This window comes from Neofelis nebulosa, chromosome 7 (assembly GCF_028018385.1).
Source record: "Neofelis nebulosa isolate mNeoNeb1 chromosome 7, mNeoNeb1.pri, whole genome shotgun sequence".
Taxonomy (NCBI): domain Eukaryota; kingdom Metazoa; phylum Chordata; class Mammalia; order Carnivora; family Felidae; genus Neofelis; species Neofelis nebulosa.
The window spans coordinates 30583421-30601400 of NC_080788.1; the positions used below are offsets into that span (position 1 = coordinate 30583421).

General features: G+C 43.4%; 1 long non-coding RNA gene across 2 annotated transcripts; it reads left to right on the plus strand.

Moving 5' to 3' along the window:
- The first annotated feature begins 38 nt into the window (after positions 1-38).
- On the plus strand, positions 39-17980 carry LOC131516221 (uncharacterized). 2 transcript variants are annotated; one of them, XR_009263947.1, is made up of 4 exons: positions 39-155; positions 2324-2467; positions 17237-17360; positions 17784-17980. It is a non-coding gene; the product is annotated as an uncharacterized LOC131516221 (long non-coding RNA). The 2 variants fall into 2 exon arrangements; XR_009263948.1 differs by having other exon boundaries at positions 2324-2462.

Below are 17980 nucleotides of genomic sequence, written 5' to 3' on the forward strand. Positions count from 1 at the left end.
GTTTGAGCCAATCACTCCCGCGGCGGCTACAGCGAGGCCACGCCTTTTAAAGGAGTCGACGGTTCCGCGCCAGCTCTTGGCCTCTGGCCGCCCTTGGACGCCTAAGGCATATCAGGGAAGTTCCAGAGGAACAAACCCACTCCCGTCCTATTGAGGTATGTTTACTATGCCAGACTTATAGATGATTCCGAGCCCGTAGAATGCTGTCTTTGTACGTAGCCCATCTTCCTTAAAAAGGCCAGAGCCACATATTCACATCAAGGTTTTCCTGACAAGATAACACTTAAGCAGCACTGTTTGGGAGAATTGTAGTGAACTCCAACAATTTATGGAGAACTTATTGTGCCAGGCGATAGGGTAGTTCTCAGAAGAGTCATCAGAAAGGAGAAAAGGCGGGGCGCCTGGGTGACTCAATAGGTTAAGGGTCCGACTGCGGCTCAGGTCATGATCTCATGGTTTGTTGGTTCAAGCCCCATGTCGGGCTCTGTGCTGACAGCTCAGAGCCTGGAGCCTGCTTCGGATTCTGTGTCTCCCTCTCTCTCTGTTTCTCCCCTGCTCGCGCTCTGTCTCTGTCAAAAATAAATAAACACTTAAAAAAGAAGAAAAAGAAAGGAGAAAAGGCTGCTGATGGCTTTGGCAAAGCAGAGACATGTTTGTGTGGATGGTGGGTGGTGGCAAGGTAACAAGTCAAGGCTATATCAGGATGGGACATTTTGGGTCAACACTTGGAATGATTACAGAAACTTTAGGTGACAACATTTCACACTCTTCCCACGATCTGGGATTGATCACAGTAATTAGCACGTATTGAGAGCTTATAGTTTCTTTACATTTTTTTAAAAAGTTTATTTATCTCTTGAGAGAGAAAGAGTGCGAGTAGAGGAGGGACAGAGAGAGAGAGAGAGAGAGAGAGCGAGAGAGAATCCCAAGCAGGCTCTGCACTGCTAACACTGAGCCAGATGCAGGGCTCGAACCCACCAACCATGAAATCCTGACCTGAGCCTAAATCTGATGCTTAATCAACTGAGCCACCCAGAACTACCAGCTCACTTAACCCCCATCATACACTTACGTGGAGGGTACTATGGTCATCAACCTCATTTTACTGATGGGGAGATTGAGGTTTAAAAGATTAACAGACTTTCCCAGACCAACACAGAGTTGCTGGTGTAGTGCAGAAACCATAGTCTTTCTTGCTGCTACAACCCTTTGCTTCCTCCTCCATCAGGCCTTTAAGTTGCCTGTTTACTTGTCCTTACTCATCTTATTCTTCCTCAATCTCCCTACCTAGTCACCTTCCCCAGGCACTCTCAGCAATACCTGTTCATTTCAGTATCCTATTTATTTGCACCAAGCAGCACCTGTCATTTATTCATTCATCAAACTTTTTACAAGCACACCTCTGTGCCTCACTGTTCTAGGCGGTGGGTTTTCCACAGTGAACAAGACAATGGAATTTGTGTTCTGGTAGAGAAGGCAGACCTAAACAAATAGGCAAGTAGATTTATGACCTGATGTTGGGCAGTAACAGAAAACAATTCAGAGAAAGGGAATAGAGAGTGATGTGGGAAGTCTTCTCTGAGAAGAGGGCATTGGAGGAGACTGGACTGAAGTAAGGGAACAGGCCATGTGAGTATCTGGAGGAACAACAGCCCATAGGTGGGAGTAGCAAGTACAAAGGCCCCGAGGCAGGAACATGGTCAGTGGGAAAAGGAATACTGAAGAGGTTGGTGTGCTGGAGGTCAGTGGAGAGCAGAGAATGAAGTCACCAAGGGCCTAGTAAGCCATGTGTGATGGAAACATACTGCAAGGCCCTGAGCAGGCCAGTAACACCATCTGACTTAAAGTACCCTCTTCTCACACCATGCATGTCCTAGTTAGCATTTAAAGAATCAACCAATCATGGCTCTCAGGCCTGTGGGTCCCCACCCTCTACACATTTCTCTCTGCTTTATTGTTACTGCTTTCCCTCCTTCCACAAAACATCTTTGCATTTCTTCATCCTTACCCCATCCCTTCCCATTTCCCTGAGGAGACCTTCATCTATTTTTTTATTCCCTGGCGTCTCCACCTCCATCCTGTCCTTCCTTACTTGTGCCTTCCCCTTGGGTAGGCCATGTAGATTCATTAGAATCACCTGGGCCACAGAATTTCTGAGGGTAGGCCTTAGGAAACTAGTATTTTTTAATAGCACCCAGATGCTTCTAGGATGTTACAGGAGTTGCAAACCACTGGTCTCAGTCTAGAAACCTGCTCGAGGCTCTCCAACCTAAAAAAAACCTTTCACTTAACACTGTGTTCTTCTGTCTCTCTCTCTTCACAGCCTAAGTTCCTGAAAGATCATCTAGTCCAACTAGACTTCACCAGGCACATGAATCACCCAAGAAGCTTGTTAAACTGCAAAGCCTGATTCAGAAGAGCTGGCTGTGTCTCGAGGTTCCGCATGTCTCATGGACTCCCAGGTGGGGTCAGTGTAGCTGGACCACTCTTTGTAGCGAAGGGCTGGACTTCTGGTCTTGACTTTCTTGCTTCCAACTCACCTTTTTTCTCATTGCCATGTAGCTTCACCCCACAGCCCCGCTGAAATTTGTTCCCCCTGATGTTACTTGTGACCCACCGGCTACCTCTTCTCTGAGGCAGCAGATATAATGGTGAAGAGCACAGACCTGGGAAACAGATAACCTAGGTTCAGAATACAGCCCTCCCACTTCCTAGCTGAGTGGCCTCTCTGTGCCTCAGTATCCTCGTTTTAGGGAGGGAACAATAATGATAACACCCATCTCACTTGGTGGTCTTGAAAATTAAGAGAGTTAATACATTGAGAGCTGTTAGAACAGTGCCTGGCACACAAGAACTTCACAAGTATTGGTGTTTTTCATTTTACAAGAACTCCTAACTGACAGTATTTGACTCCATTCACTCCACCATGCTGAAAACTCTCTTCTCCCTTAGCTTCCAGAACACCACCCTCTCTCTTAGTTCTCTACCTACCTCTGGCTGCTCCCCTCCTTGCCTCCCTGGTATGGTGGTGTTTCCCAGGGTTCTGGCTTAGGCTCTTTGGTTTTCTCAACGCACCTGGGCTCAGTGGGTAACCCAGCTTACCCAGTGCCTTGGATTCAGTTATCTAAGTGTGGAACTCTTCTGAATCTAGATCTTCATCCCAGGTCTTTCAGTTTCCTATCCACATATCCCACTGCCTGCTCTAGGTCTCCACAGAGATTCATTAATTCACTCAACACATATGTATTGGTTACCTACTTTGTGCCTGACCGAATGCCAAGTGCTGGGGATATAACAGTGAAGTGGTTAGACCTGAGCCAAGACCTCTGGGAACTCATGATCTGGAATAAAGATTCAATACTAATTCTGCAGTTATTGATTAAAGTGCATTCAGGATTAGCAATACAAAAGAGAGGTGCAGGCTGCTGTGGGGGGTGTATAATGGGAACCCTGACCTTGTCCGGGAGTGACTCATACGTACTCCAGACTCAGCATGTCCCAAACCAAACTCATCGCTTCCCCCAAGCCTACCCTATCCCTCTTCTGCTTGTGTTGTTTCGCTCAATGAACAGCACACCCATCGTCCCATCCAGGCCAAGACCTGGGTGTCAATACCCATACTATCCCTTGCTGACTCCTTCCACTCACCGGGAGACTTCTCCTTTCTAGAAAAGTAGCCTTCTCGGGTAACTCCTGGCACTCTATAAATTCCTCCTGCCCAGTGCTCAGGCAATCTGATTTTACCTTCACTGGCAAAGTTGCACTTAGAAAAAAAGGAGCAAATAAGGGTGTGAGGTCCATCCCCAGAAACACAGACCCAGTCTGTGTCCTGCGGCACTTGACCATGGCACACCTGTCTGGGGAACAAGGGGAAGATGGAGTCCTCGTGCCCTTTTTTCACTGATCCTTGGCTTATAACTTCTCCCAATAAAACCCCGTTTTTTAATCCACACTGTGTAAAGTAAAATGCACTCTGATCCATGTTGTGTGACAGACACAAAGTGTTTGTGTTTTTATAAAAAAAAAAAAAATTATTATTCCCATTATAAAAGCAATGCCTACTTATGGTGATTGGTAGCTTTATTAGACCAGCTCTGAAGCCTGATTTGAGACATTGCAAATAACAATAATAATAATAGTAACAATATCTGAGTGTAGTAGACATTTGTCTTTTTTTTTGAGCTATCCCACATTTGAACTCCCTGTCTATTTGGAAGGATCCCCATTGTATGAACCTTGTGGGAAGCCCAGTCAAGAGCCAGACAGTCCTCCCTGAGCTCAGGCAGCTAGAACATGGGCACATGATTGTTGTTAGTGAATCAGGGGATCCTGCCCAGAAATCTGGACCATGAAAGAGTGACACAAAGATAGAGGGACAGTTAGTATATTTGTTATAGCAATGCAGGCATCGGGAGTCCAGCAGCAGCGATGGCTACGAGTGCCTGGGTGGCAGTTCCAGTGACAGTCTCCTAACCAAATCGTTGACCTTGGTTTGACCTTGGTTGGGTTCTGTCCTACTAAGCCTTCCTTTGCTTCCAAAAGATAGTGAGAAACACCTTATGATCTTATAATAAAGCCTTTTCTGCTTAAGGTAGCTGGACTCAATTTCCACTCTTGATAATCAAGAATCTTTTTTTTAATCTTTTTTATCTTTTTTTAAATGTTCATTTTTTATTTATATTTGAGAAAGAGAGAGACAGAGCATGAGCAGGGGAGGGGCTAAGAGACAGAAACAGAATCTGAACCAGGCACAGCGCCTGACATAGGGCTCAAACTCACGAGCAGTGAGATCATGACCTGAGCCGAAGTCTGACACTTAACTGACTGAGCCACCCGGGCACCCCTGCAATCAAGAATCTTGACTGATATGATTGTTACAGAAAAATTGGAAAGTTCTAAAAAGTAGAATGAGGAAAAAACTCATTGCCCTACATCCAGAAAAAATTATTATTAACAATTCTTCCAGTCTTTTACTATATACACATTTTGACATAATTATGATTACATGATTATATAAAAATTTATGTACTCTGAGCTGATTTTAAAAATTGTATTACTTAAAAGGTGACATATAATCATTGTAGAAAATTTGAGGACACCAAAAAATAAAAAATAAAAACCAACCCAAAAAGCTACAACCCAAAGATAACTACTGTTCATAATTGGTATATTTCCTAAAAATTTCTTCTGCATTTTTACATAGCTGAGAATACTGATTATTCCACATGTTTATGCATAGTTAACTGAGCAATTTTAACAGTTTTAGATAAAAGATGGCATGAAGAGGAGCTTGGGGATGGATATGGATAATATCTGCCCTTTGTGTGGTAAATACCAGTTAAAAAGCCTTAATGGATTCAGGGCTTTAAAGATGCAGAAAATCATTATGCAAGTTTCTTGGCAGTGAACATGTGTATTATGTGCCCTTCCCAACTCTGCTTCTAGTGACAAAAATACAGAAGACTTTTTGTTCAGTGGTTTTCCTGGCACAGGGTTCCAAGCTCTTAAAAAGTTTGTCCATTAATTGGCAAGTGCTGCAATACAATAGGAAGCACTATTGTTTTTAGTGTCATCAAACATGGGCAAAGACACCACATGGACTGTGGAATGAATTATGTAGCTTGAGAAACACTGTTCCAGGAACTGGGGAAGGAGTGGAATGGAAGAGAAACAGCTGACAAGCTGACTCTGCAGAGTGGCATAGGGCATGAGTCCTGGGACTAAACTGCCAAGGTTTGACTCTTGGTTCCTACTCCTTAGTTATCTTTTGACTTTGCGGAAGTTACTTTAACCTCTCTGGGCCTGGGGTGCCTGGGTGGCTCAGTTGGTTGGGCTTCTGACTTTGGCTCAGGAAATGATCTCACGGTCCATGAGTTCGAGCTCAGCATCAGAAGCCTGCTTCTGATTGTGTATCTCCCACTCTCTCTGCCCCTCCCTACCCATGCTCTGTCTCTCTCAATCTCAAAAATGAATAAGTGTTAAAAAATTTTTTTTTTAAACTCTCTGGGCCTGTTTTCTCACCTGGAAAATGAGAAATGATATTCACTAATTTTTTTTCCAGACTTTTGCAACTATCTTCAAATTGAGAGTGGGTAGGTGGATGATAAGAGTATTGCCTATTTCATAGACCACTATTTAATCAGAGAGGGCTAAATAAATGAATAACTATAAAGTGCTCAGCTCTTTTGCTGAGCTGCAGTATCCACATATGACACAGAATTCATCTGGATTATGGAATTTGAGAAACCTTGTAAGTCCTTTATATCACAATTTTCCATTTCCTGAATATTCTTTTTTTTTTTTTTTTTTTCAACATTTTTAATTTATTTTGGGACAGAGAGAGACAGAGCATGAACGGGGGAGGGGCAGAGAGAGAGGGAGACACAGAATCGGAAACAGGCTCCAGGCTCCGAGCCATCAGCCCAGAGCCTGACGCGGGGCTCGAACTCACGGACCGTGAGATCGTGACCTGGCTGAAGTCGGACGCTTAACCGACTGCGCCACCCAGGCGCCCCTGAATATTCTTTTTTATTGAGTTTTTGAATTGAAACATATTCAGAAAAGTGCACAAACCATAAATGTATGGCTTGTGCCATACACCCTTGTGAAGCCACCACGAGGTCAGGAAACAGATGACTAACATCAGAAATCTCTCCTAGCCCCTCCTTTGTCTTTATCTCCTGCTATCCAGACTTCTAACACCATAGAGTCATTTTGTCTGTTTTTGAACTTTTTATAAATGAAATAAATGTGTACCGTTCCACATGATGTTTATGGAATTCATCTGGGTTGCTGCATGCAGCAGAAGTTTGTTCATTCTCATTGCTGAATGTATTCAGTTGTAGGATTACATCATGCTGAATTTGTGCATTCTATTGTTGAGGACCATTTGGGTTGTTTCTAGTTTAGGGTATTTAGAATGGTGCTGGTATGAATATTCTTAGTCCTTTAATCTATGAACATGGTACATCCCCTCCTCCCTTGATTTCGGTTTTCTTTGATTTTTCTCAGTAATATAGTATGTGGTCTTGTACACCTTTCACTAGATGTGTTCCTATAAATTTGTTGCTTTTTTAATGTTACTGGAAATGGTCTCACTGTTGAATTTCACTAACTGTAGGTGGTTAGAAGTACTACTGATTTTGGTATACAGAGGATGGACCCAGCAACATTGCTAAATTTAATTAATAAATTAATTGCCTTCCTATTTGACTCATTTTTGTTATTATTTCCTTTCTTCTACTTTACTTGGGCTTAGTTTTCTTATTTTTCAAAAAAAAAATTGTTTTACATGTATTTATTTTTGAGAGACAGAGAGATAGAGCACAAGTGGGGAGGGGCAGAGAGAGAAGGAGACAGAATCTGAGGCAGGCTCCAGGCTCCGAGCTGTCATCACAGAGCCTGATGCGGGACTCGAACTCACAAACCGTGAGATCATGACCTGAGCCGAAGTCGGACACTCAACCAACTGAGCCACTCAAGTGCCCTCTGTTTTATTTTTCTAACTTCTTCCTCCCTATTGATCTTAGGGTTGTGAGTTCAAGCCCCATGTTAGGTGTAGCAATTACTTCAAAATAAAATCTTTACAAAAGAAGAAAAAGGACAGGAAGTTGAGAACACTGCACTGGCTACCTCAAAAAAGCAGCCCATGACAGCAAAAGGGCAGTTGTGCAATTTTCTAGTTGTTAAATATTTGGGGTCTCTGGATGACAAAGAGAATCAAGTGTATTTCTATCTTTATGTATGTCAGTGGATTGCTTTGTTTCCTAGTTGAAGCATGGACAAGCAATTGTTTTGTCTTTCAGAATCTCGTAATTGATTATCTGTCAGTTTTGATTTTCAGAATTGTTTTGCATTTTTGTGTTTTTTGTGTGTGTGTTTGTGCAAGAAGTACTGGAGGCTATAATAGGGGCTGCTCTCCAGGCACCACTTAGAATAAGACAGCTCCTGGAATGATCTCTCTAAAATGCAACTCTGACCATGCCTTACCCTCACTTAAAGGATTTTATTAATTCTCTTTATGTACTGAACAGGGACCAAACTCCTGCCTCGGCAAATGACCCTTTGTAACAAAGCCCCTGGCGGAGGCTCTGGTCATACTCAACTATTTACTGTTCTCCAAAACTGCCTTGCCCCCTCTCCTCTCCCAGCCTTTGGACACATTACACACATGGGCTGGCGTGCCCTCTCTCACCTGCCTTTACTTGAAAGACTGCTCATCCTTTAAAATTCAGCTCAGGCATCACCTCCAAGAAGGATTCCTGATCTACCTCCTCAAGCTGAGTGAAATCCTCCTCCCTGTGCTCTGACAGCCCCCCAGCCCCCAGGCATTCTTCTGTCAAGCTACTTGCCACATGGTGATGGACAGTGTTATGAGCTCTTGGGAGAAAGGTCCGTTTCTCATGCATCTCTTTATTCCATGCCCCACTTATGGGAAGACCTCAGTAATGGTTTGTTGATCGAAGGGTGTAGCTCTTTTTGAACTAGGGGTTCCTATCAGTTGTGATTCTGGTGGTATTAAGGCTTCCACACAAGTGAAGATGCCTAGTGCATTAAAAGGCAAGGATAGCCTCATTTACTCCCATAAGATCTACTGTCCCTGCTAGCTGTGTCCTTGTGCATGTGTGCACACAAACAGACAAGCACTGCTTCCCACCCTCCAGCCCCGTGCAGGCCAATTGTCCTCTTCCATCCTCCGGGGCCAGCTCTGTCCCCAGCCTGTTACACTGAGGGTAGAAAAGAGACAAGGTAAGGAACCAGCGTGAAAGCTGCTCCTTTTTGCTATCAGAGCTGAGAGAGGGCTGCTCTAGCCAGTGAAGGAACCTAGCTTTGGGGTCAAACTATCCTGGAATCAAATCCTGACTCTGAACCTCCTATGTCACCTCATGTAAGTTACTCAAGTTTCTCACTTCAGTTTTCTCATCTGTACAGTGAAGTTAACAATACCAAACTTGCAGTGTTGTTAAAATGAAATGAGGCAACGTAAGTGAAGTAACAGCACGATGCCTGACACATAATAGATGCTCAAAAAATGCTTAACAATTACTAAAGGGGATGAAGTTCCACCACAAATACAACCTGTAGTCCCCAGTTATCCTTACACAGGACTTGTCTTCTACAACACACTGGGGGATCCTGCAGGGCAGCAAGGACGTCCTATTCTTCTGCGTGTCCCCCTAGAGTTCAGGGAGTTTTCCCAACTGAAGGAGTAGCTGGAGCAGGGGCTCTCAGGCCCTGCTGGGGACGACAGTGCATGTGCAGTCATATAAAATAATCACTCCTGGGGCACCTGGTGGCTCAGTTGGTTAAGTGTCCAACTTCAGCTCAGGTCGTGAACTCCTGGTTCGTGAGTTTGAGCCCCACATTAGGCTCTCTGCTGTCAGCATAGAAGCCTACTTCAGCTCCTCTGTCCCCTTCTCTCTCTGCCCCTCACCTGCTTTATCTCTCTCTTTTCAAAAATAAATAAACATATAAAATAAAATAAAATAAAATAATCACTCCTTTCAGGTATAGAGATGCACTTGACACCAACTTGATGCAATGGCCCTACCAAAGCCAGAAGCAAAAAAAAAAAAACAAAAAAACAAAAAAACAAAAAAAGAGAGAGAGAGAGATGGCAAGGAGAGAGAAGAATGAAAGACAAATGCACTACAGTTCACTACAAGAGGAGGTGACCAGCAGTAAATTGTTGGTGGGGTGTTGGAGCAGGCTGGAAAGTCAAGAAAGGCATTTCAGTGGAAGTGAGTATTGGAGCAGGAATAGAATTTCAAAAGCAATTTGCAGAAGAATGGAATAAAGAAGTGGGGGAGAAGGAGAAAGAGTAAATGGGAAGAGTGATTCTGAGGCAGGCACCCAGGGCAGCCCCAGTGCCTCGGGTGGGGCACTAGGCAGAGGGCAGGAATAAGGGGTGTGGAGAAGCAGGGGCCAGGGGCCAGGGAAGCCCGAGGGAGGCAGAGGGTAAAGGCAGGGGAGCTCAGGCAGGGGAGTCAAACACAGCCTCCCCAAGGCCATGGATACAAGGCAGAGGGCAAGGGAAGCTGCCTGTTCTGGGCCCGCAGTCCTTGCTGCCATGGAGGAGGGAGGACCCTCCAGGGGCAGAGGTGAGCGTAGCAGTGCCGAGACAGGTGGAGAAGGGGGACGTGCAAGGGAGGCCTTAGCAGCTTTCCGGTTTCTACAGTCACCGACTCAGTGGGTGGAGCAGTTCTGTGCAAGAGAAATATGGGGAGAATGGTCTGAAGTAGTTGAGAGACCTATTTCTAAACTCCACAGGGAAGAAACCAGAGGAAGCTGAAGAGGGGCAGAGGCCAGCAAGTCTTGTGGTAAGATGATGATGGGCTTTTATCCCTGCCATGGCCAAGCCCTAGGTCCCTAGGTCGGGCGCCTCAGTCTCCGGCAGACACTGGTCAAAGCCTCACTTGTTCTTCTTCTCATTCCCCTTCTCCTCCTCCTCCTCCTCCTCCTCCTTCTTCTTCTTTTAATTTTTATTTACTTTTGAGAGAGAGAGAGAGAGAGAGAGAGAGAGAAAGCAAGCAGGGGAGGGGAAGAGAGAGGGAGACAATAGACTCTGAAGCAGGTTCCAGGATCTGAGCTGTCAGCACAAAGCCTGACCCAGTTTGAACTCACAAAGCAGGAGATCATGACCTGAGCTGAAGTCGGATGCTTCGACTGAGCCACCCAGGCGCCCCTCAAAGCCTCACCTCTGCCATTCTCCCCACCAGCTGAGAGACCGGGAATATTTCCTGATATTGCCTCTCTTTTGTTTTACATGAAATGACAGGCCTCGGCAGGGGATGGGGGGGGGGGTGGGGAACGGCACCAAACATGAACGATGGACTTTGATTGTAAAGAAAATTGCATCACTTTATGGCATGGAATGATTTCCAGGACTGTTCATGAAAATAGGAAGATACAGAGCAATGTATATAGTGTGCTACTTATTTTAAAAGTTTACTTACTTATTTTGAGAGAGAGAGAGACAGAGACAGAGACAGAGAGAGAGAAGGGCAGAGAAAAGAGTGAGGCAGAGGGAGAGGGAGGAGAGAGAATCCCAAGCAGGCTCTGCACTGTCAGTGCAGAGCCCAATGTGGGGCTCAAACTAATGGACAGTGAGATCATGATCTGAGCTGAAACCAATAGTTGGACACTTAACCAACTGAGCCACCCAGGTGCCGCTGCTACTTTTTTTAAAAATGTCTTTAAGTTTTGGGGCGCCTGGGTGGCGCAGTCGGTTAAGCGTCCGACTTCAGCCAGGTCACGATCTCGCGGTCCGTGAGTTCGAGCCCTGCGTCGGGCTCTGGGCTGATGGCTCGGAGCCTGGAGCCTGTTTCCGATTCTGTATCTCCCTCTCTCTCTGCCCCTCCCCCGTTCATGCTCTGTCTCTCTCTGTCCCCAAAATAAATAAAAAACGTTGAAAAAAAAAATTAAAATGTCTTTAAGTTTTTATTTAAATTCCAGTTAGTTAACATACAGTGTAATATTAGTTTCAAGGGTATAATATAGTGATTCATCACTTTCATACAACATCAGGTGCTCATCACAAGTGCTCTCCTTGAGCTTATCAGCTCTCCTCTGATAACCATCAGTTTGTTCTCTATAGTTAAGAGCCACTTTCTTGGTTTGCCTGTCTCTCTCTCTCTCTCTTTTTTTCCCCTTTGCTCATTTGTTTTGTTTCTTAAATTTCACATGAGTGAAGTCATATGGCATTTGTCCTTCTCTGACTGATTTATTTTGCTTTGTATAATACTGTCTGGCTCCATCCACATCATTGCAAATGGCAAGATTTCATTCTTTTTTATGTCTGAGTAATATTCCATTATATATAAATACCACATCTTCTTTATCCATTCATCAGTCAGTGGACATTTGGGTTGTTTCCCTAATTTGTCCATTGTAGATAATGCTGCTATAAATACTGGGGTGCATGTATCCCTTTTGATTAGTGTTTTTGTATTCTTTGGGTGAATACCTAGTAGTGCAATTGCTGGGTCATAGGGTGGTTCTATTTTTAACTTTTTGAGGAGCCTCCATACTGTTCGCCAGAGTGGCTGCACCAGTTTACATTGCCACCAACAGTACAAGAGGGTTCCCCTTTCTCCACATCCTTGCCAACACCTGTTGTTTCTTGTATTGTTGATTTTAGCCATTCTGACAGGTGTGAGGTGATATCTCATTGTAGTTTTGATTTGTATTTCCCTGATGATGAATGTTGTTGAGCATCTTTTCATGTGTCTGTTGGCCATCTGTATGTCTTCTTTAGGAAAATGTCTGTTCATGTCTTCTGCCCATTTTTGGTTTTTTGGGTGTTGAGTTTTGTAAGTTCTTTATATATTTTGCATACTAAATATGTAAAGATGCATCATTTTGCAAATATCTTCTCCCATTCCATAGGTTGCCTTTTCATTTTATTGTTTCCTTTGTTGTGCGGCTGCTTTTTATTTTGATGAAGACCCAATAGTTTATTTTTGCTTTTGTTTCCCTTGCCTGAGGAGACATATCTAGAAATAAGTTGCCACGGCCAATGTCAAAGAAATTACTGCTTGTATTCTCCTCTAGGATTTTTATAATTTCCCATCTCACATTTAGGTCTTTAATCCATTTTGAATTTATGTTTGTGTATGGCATAAGAAAGTGGTCCAGATTCATTCTTTTGCATGTTGCTGTCCAGTTTTCCCAGCACCGTTTGTTGGAGAGACCACTTGTTGTCTTTTTTCCATTGGATATTCTTTCCTGCTTTGTCAAAGATTGACCAGATAGTTGTGGGTTCATTTCTGGGGTTTCTATTCTGTTCTATTGATCTATGTGTCTATTTTTGTGCCAGTACTGTACTGTTTTGATCACTGCAGCTTTGTAATATAATGTGAAGTTCCGAAATGTGATGTCTCCAGCTTTTCTTTTTTTTTCTTTTTTGAGAGAGAGAGAGAGAGAGAGAGAGAGAGAGAGAGAGAGAGAGTACAAGTGAGCAAGGGGCAGACAAAGAGAAAAAGAATCCCACGAGGGGCAGAGAGAGAGAGAGAGAGAGAGAGAGAAATGGGGCTCACCCAGGGCTCATGTTTTAACCAAAGTGGGGCTCATGCTAACTTAAAACGAGGCTCAGGCTCACCTGATGTGGAACTCAAACTCATGAACTATGAGATCATGACCTGAGCTGAAGTCAGATCACCCAGGCGCCCTGCTTTTCTTTTTCAAGGTTGCTTTGACTATTCGGGGTCAGACTGATAACCAGCAAAGAAACTGATTCAGTAATCAAAAATCTCCCAACAAACAGAAGTCCAGGGCAGGATAGCTTCACAGGTGAATTCTACCAAACATTTAAAGAAGAGTTAATACCTATTCTTCTCAAACTATTCCACAAAGTAGAAAAGGAAGGAAAACTTGCAAATTCATTCCATGAGGCCAGCATTACCCTGATACCAAGACAGATAAAGACTCAACTAAAAAAGGGAACTACAGGCCAATATCCCTGATGAACATGGATACAAAAATTCTCAATAAAATAATGGCAATCCAAATCCAAGAAAACATTAAAAAATCATTCACCACAATCAAGTGGAATTTATTCCTGGGTTGCAAAGGTGGTTCAATATTTGCAAATCAATCAATGTGGTACTCTAAATTAATAAAAGAAAGGATAAAAACCATATAATCCTCTCAATAGATGAAGAAAAAGCATTTGACAAAGTATATCATCCATTCATGATAAAAACCTTCAACAAAGTAGGTTTAGAGGGAACGTGCCTCAACATGATAAAGGCCATATCTGAAAAACCCACAGCTAATGTCATCTTCAATGGGGAACAACTGAGAGCTTTTCCTCTATCAGGAATAAGACAGGAATGTCTTACCACTCTTGCCACTTTTATGTAACATAGTACTGGAAGTCCTAGCCTCAGCAATCAAACACAAAGAAATAAAAGGCATCCAAATTGGCAAGGAACAAGTCAAAACTTTCACTATTTGCAGATGATATGATACTCTATATAGAAAAAGAAAGACTCCACAAAAAAGCTACCAGAATTGATACATGAATTCAGTAAAGTTGCAGGATTCAAAATCAATATACAGAAATTGTTGCATATCTATACACCAGTAATGAAACAGTAGAAAGAGAAATTAAAGAATCAATTCCATTTACAGTTGTATAAAAAAGCAATAAGATACCTAGAAATAAACTTAATGAAGGAAATGAAAGACCTGTACTCTGAAAACTATAAAACATTGATGAGAGAAATTGAAGAAGACACAAAGAAATGGAAGGACATTCCATGCTCATGCATTAGAAGAACAAATATTGTTAAAATGTCTGCACTACCTAAAGCAATCCATACATTTAATGCAATCCCTATGAAAATATCACCATTATTTTTCACAGAGCTAGAACAAACAATCCTAAAATTTGTATGGAACCACAGAAAGTCCCAAATCACCAGTATGCTACTTTTGTTTAAGCATGGGAAGGGGGAGGTAGTAAGAATATATATATTCACATTTGCATATAATTGCATAAAGAAATGCTGAAAAAGATACACCAGAAATAAATAAAAGTGGGAAAAGTCCCTTCTGGGGAGTAAGGAATAGAGTTTGGAAACAGGGGTGGGAGTGAGACTTCCAAATGTATCCTTTTTGTTTAGATTTGTGAACCATATGATTGTACCACCCATTAGACTAGTTAAAAAATAAAAATAAATTAATTCTATAGTGTCTGAGTTGCATGGTACAAAAAACCACTCATGGGAACCCATTCAATGTGGGGAGTATGAGAAAAATAACCTGGAAGTTACTGCTAGGAATCATGGGATTGGTAAAAGAACAGAGCGGAGGCTCTTTCTGGGGTCCCCTAGTCTCTTTTCTGTGCTTCTGCCTTTCCGCCAAGCGGGTCCGAATTTGAGTCTGTCTGGGCTCCTTCCAGTGCTCAGACTGCCCACCTACTCTGGCCCTGCCCCAGAGCGCCTAAGTCTAGCCTTGCTCATATAGGATTGGCCTCCCTCATAGGTATCATCCAATGAGCTGTGGCCATGGAGCGGGGCTACGCAGCACAAACAGGGCTGACTAAGATACCCCTCCCTCTGCAGTGGGAGCTGTGGTTAGAGACTATTTCCAAAAAGAGGGGTTTGGGCAGTAAGACAGTGATAGGCTTACTTAGTATATGCTGTTTCTGGATGGGTCAGTCAGAGGTCGGGGCAAAGATCCAGCCAGCATTGTGGTCCCCTAGACATGGGGGAGCAGATGAAGTCTCCTGGAGAAATGAGGCAGAGACACAGACTTGACAGTTAGGTTAAGAATCTGTGTTACCTGGGCAAGTCCTTTCCCTTCTCTGGGCTTTAGTTTCTCATTTGTGGCAAAAGGGAATGGGACTGGATGATACTCTGGGGTTCCTTTGATCTCTAATGGGGAAGAAAGCAAAGTGCAGTGAAAAGAGCATTGAACCAAGAGTGAGGAGACCTGGTTTGGAGTGCCTCCTTGGAGTGCCTTGCTGTTGGACTTTAATTAGGTCACATGACCTCCATGAACCTCAGTTTCCTCTATCAGAAAAGAGGATAGCACTCCCTGCAGATTGCTGTTACAGTTAAATAAACTCATGGATGTACAAGTGGCTTGTCAACCGTCCTGTGGGTGCAGGTATGAGAGGTAATTATAATAGCTACTGCCTCTATAAAATAGAAGCATAACACCTTCCTTGTCTCTCTGTCAGGATGACCGTGGGTGCAAATGTGACAGTGTAGGCCTTGTGTAGGCACTGCGCCCTGGACTGGACACAAGAGCTGGGCTGTATTGCTTGTTGATTGTGTGACCCTGGCCAAGAGTCCTTCCTTTCTGGGCCTCCCTTTTTCACCTGTGGCCCGGGAATGCTATTTCCTGCCTCATAGGTTGTAGTGAGAATAGATGAGAGGGTGAGCATGAGGTATGTGGTGTGGACTGTGTTGTGATTTTCCGTGAGAGGCATGATTAATGGGACTATTCCCTGGTTCCCCAACCCCTGGTTTGAAAGCCAAAGCCAAAGGTGGGTATACTGTGATGTCAATTAAACTCACACAGATCTTCTCCAAAGCCCTGTGAAGGATCTTAGCGATGCATTTACATGGTCACAATGTTTCTGTAAAACTTACAGAAGTGAAATGTTTCCATTAAGATCACTGCCTCTTCCACTGTAACTCCCATGTCATATTTCCACCATGTTGGATGGTGTTGGATAGCTGTGGACATCTTTGGGACCTGACCAAGGGGAAGTTGAATTGAAGATTTGGTTTAGTGGGATATAGTTATGTACTTTACAATCACTCTGATGTATAGCTAAATTATTGCTAGCCGTTTGGCAATAATACTCCTACCCAGCAATACCCGCCATGCCAACTCACCCATTATCATGACAAAAGGGTGCAGACCAGAGGTCATACTGAAATATGAATTTATATGAAATATGAATGTGTCAGCACCCAGTACTGGCAGGTTGTGGAGGAGAAACAAGGTTTGAAATGTACAGAACCAGAGCTGGTCGGTAAAAAATGCTTCCACCATCAGAACATAGGACTCATTTCTCATGGATGCCCAGTCAAAACGGAAAATCTCTCCTCTCAAAGAATGTCAGAATTCCATCGTTAGTAGGGCTTGTGTACTGTAGGAGTCCTACAAGTAGCAAGTACTTCTGGGTGAAGTTGTATGTTTTATGCATCTCATTATATGGAATCACATCTCAGTGTAACTGATGCATCTTGTCCTGATGTGGTCTGGTATTTCCAGATGAAATGGCACACGAAATCCCCAACAGAACAAGACGGCCCAGAGAAACAAGTGTTCCAGTGACAAAACTCCTACACATACTCGTCAATAACTACAGCGTACATAGCGCAAGAGTAATTTTCTTACACAATTATGTAGCTAAAAACAATGTAGCAGCAATTTAAGAATGCATCTGAATTGCTCTGGTTAATGAGCCATCAATTCCAAATATTTAAGACTGGTCCTCCCCCTGCAATCTTACAGCTCACTTATGAAAGATATTTGATAGAGGTTTCCCCCAATTTGGCAACAATCCTGAAAATTTCCAACTTTATCAATAAGTCGTGAAGCCGAAAGAAACTTTTGGGGGAATTTTGTGTTATTTGGGGGGATTTTGTCATATTTGTACTATGTCAGCTTTTCTTATACATTGTTTTGTTGGTTGTTTTGGTTTCTTATTCCCAGTAATTATTCATGTTCATACCTGATTTTGTATTTATAATTTTTATTATTTTCCTTACAGAAGTCCTCCAATGTACACAAGCCTAAGGGCCCACAAAAGGTGGATCTGCTGTGGCCTGAGGAGCGGCACTGACTCACACCCTGGAGACCACACCAGAACTCCTGTCCCTCCTGCCCTCCCGTGGGTGAGCCCTTGCACGCCCCACCAGCACTGCATTCACTACCTCTGTCACTGCTCTCAAGCCGCAGCGCCCCTCCTGGGCCCAGCGGGCAGCAGCCACAGGCATGTCCCACGGGGAATGAGTCTCCGGAGCCCTCACCCTCCTGCACACTCCCCTGTTCAGCTTTCTGATGGGTCTAGATGATCTCACACCTTCTCTTTTGCTCTTCAGCACCATCAAGACAAAAGAGTCTGGCATTCAAGGCCCTTGTGGGTCTAGTTTTATTTTACATGGAAAATGGGGTTTTATGTTATGTTTTTTGAAATGGGATTTTAAAAATTAAATTTCCTTGCAGAAGAAGGCTGATAAACAGGAAAGCAATTTTATATCTGGTCACCACATTAATTGTTTAATGTTTTCTATTTTTTTTCCCTATTGATTCTCCAGGAATTTCTAGGAAGACAAGCACGTCATCTGCAAATAGCCATGTGGTCAATTCCTTGCCAATATTTATCCTTCTGTACCAGTCAGAAGTTCTGTTTGCAAACAACAGAAACCGGCTCTACTTAAACTAACATGGGAAGGTTATTGGGAGAGTCAAACTCGGAGCAGCCAAAATAACCAATAAAGTCCTATTACAGTTC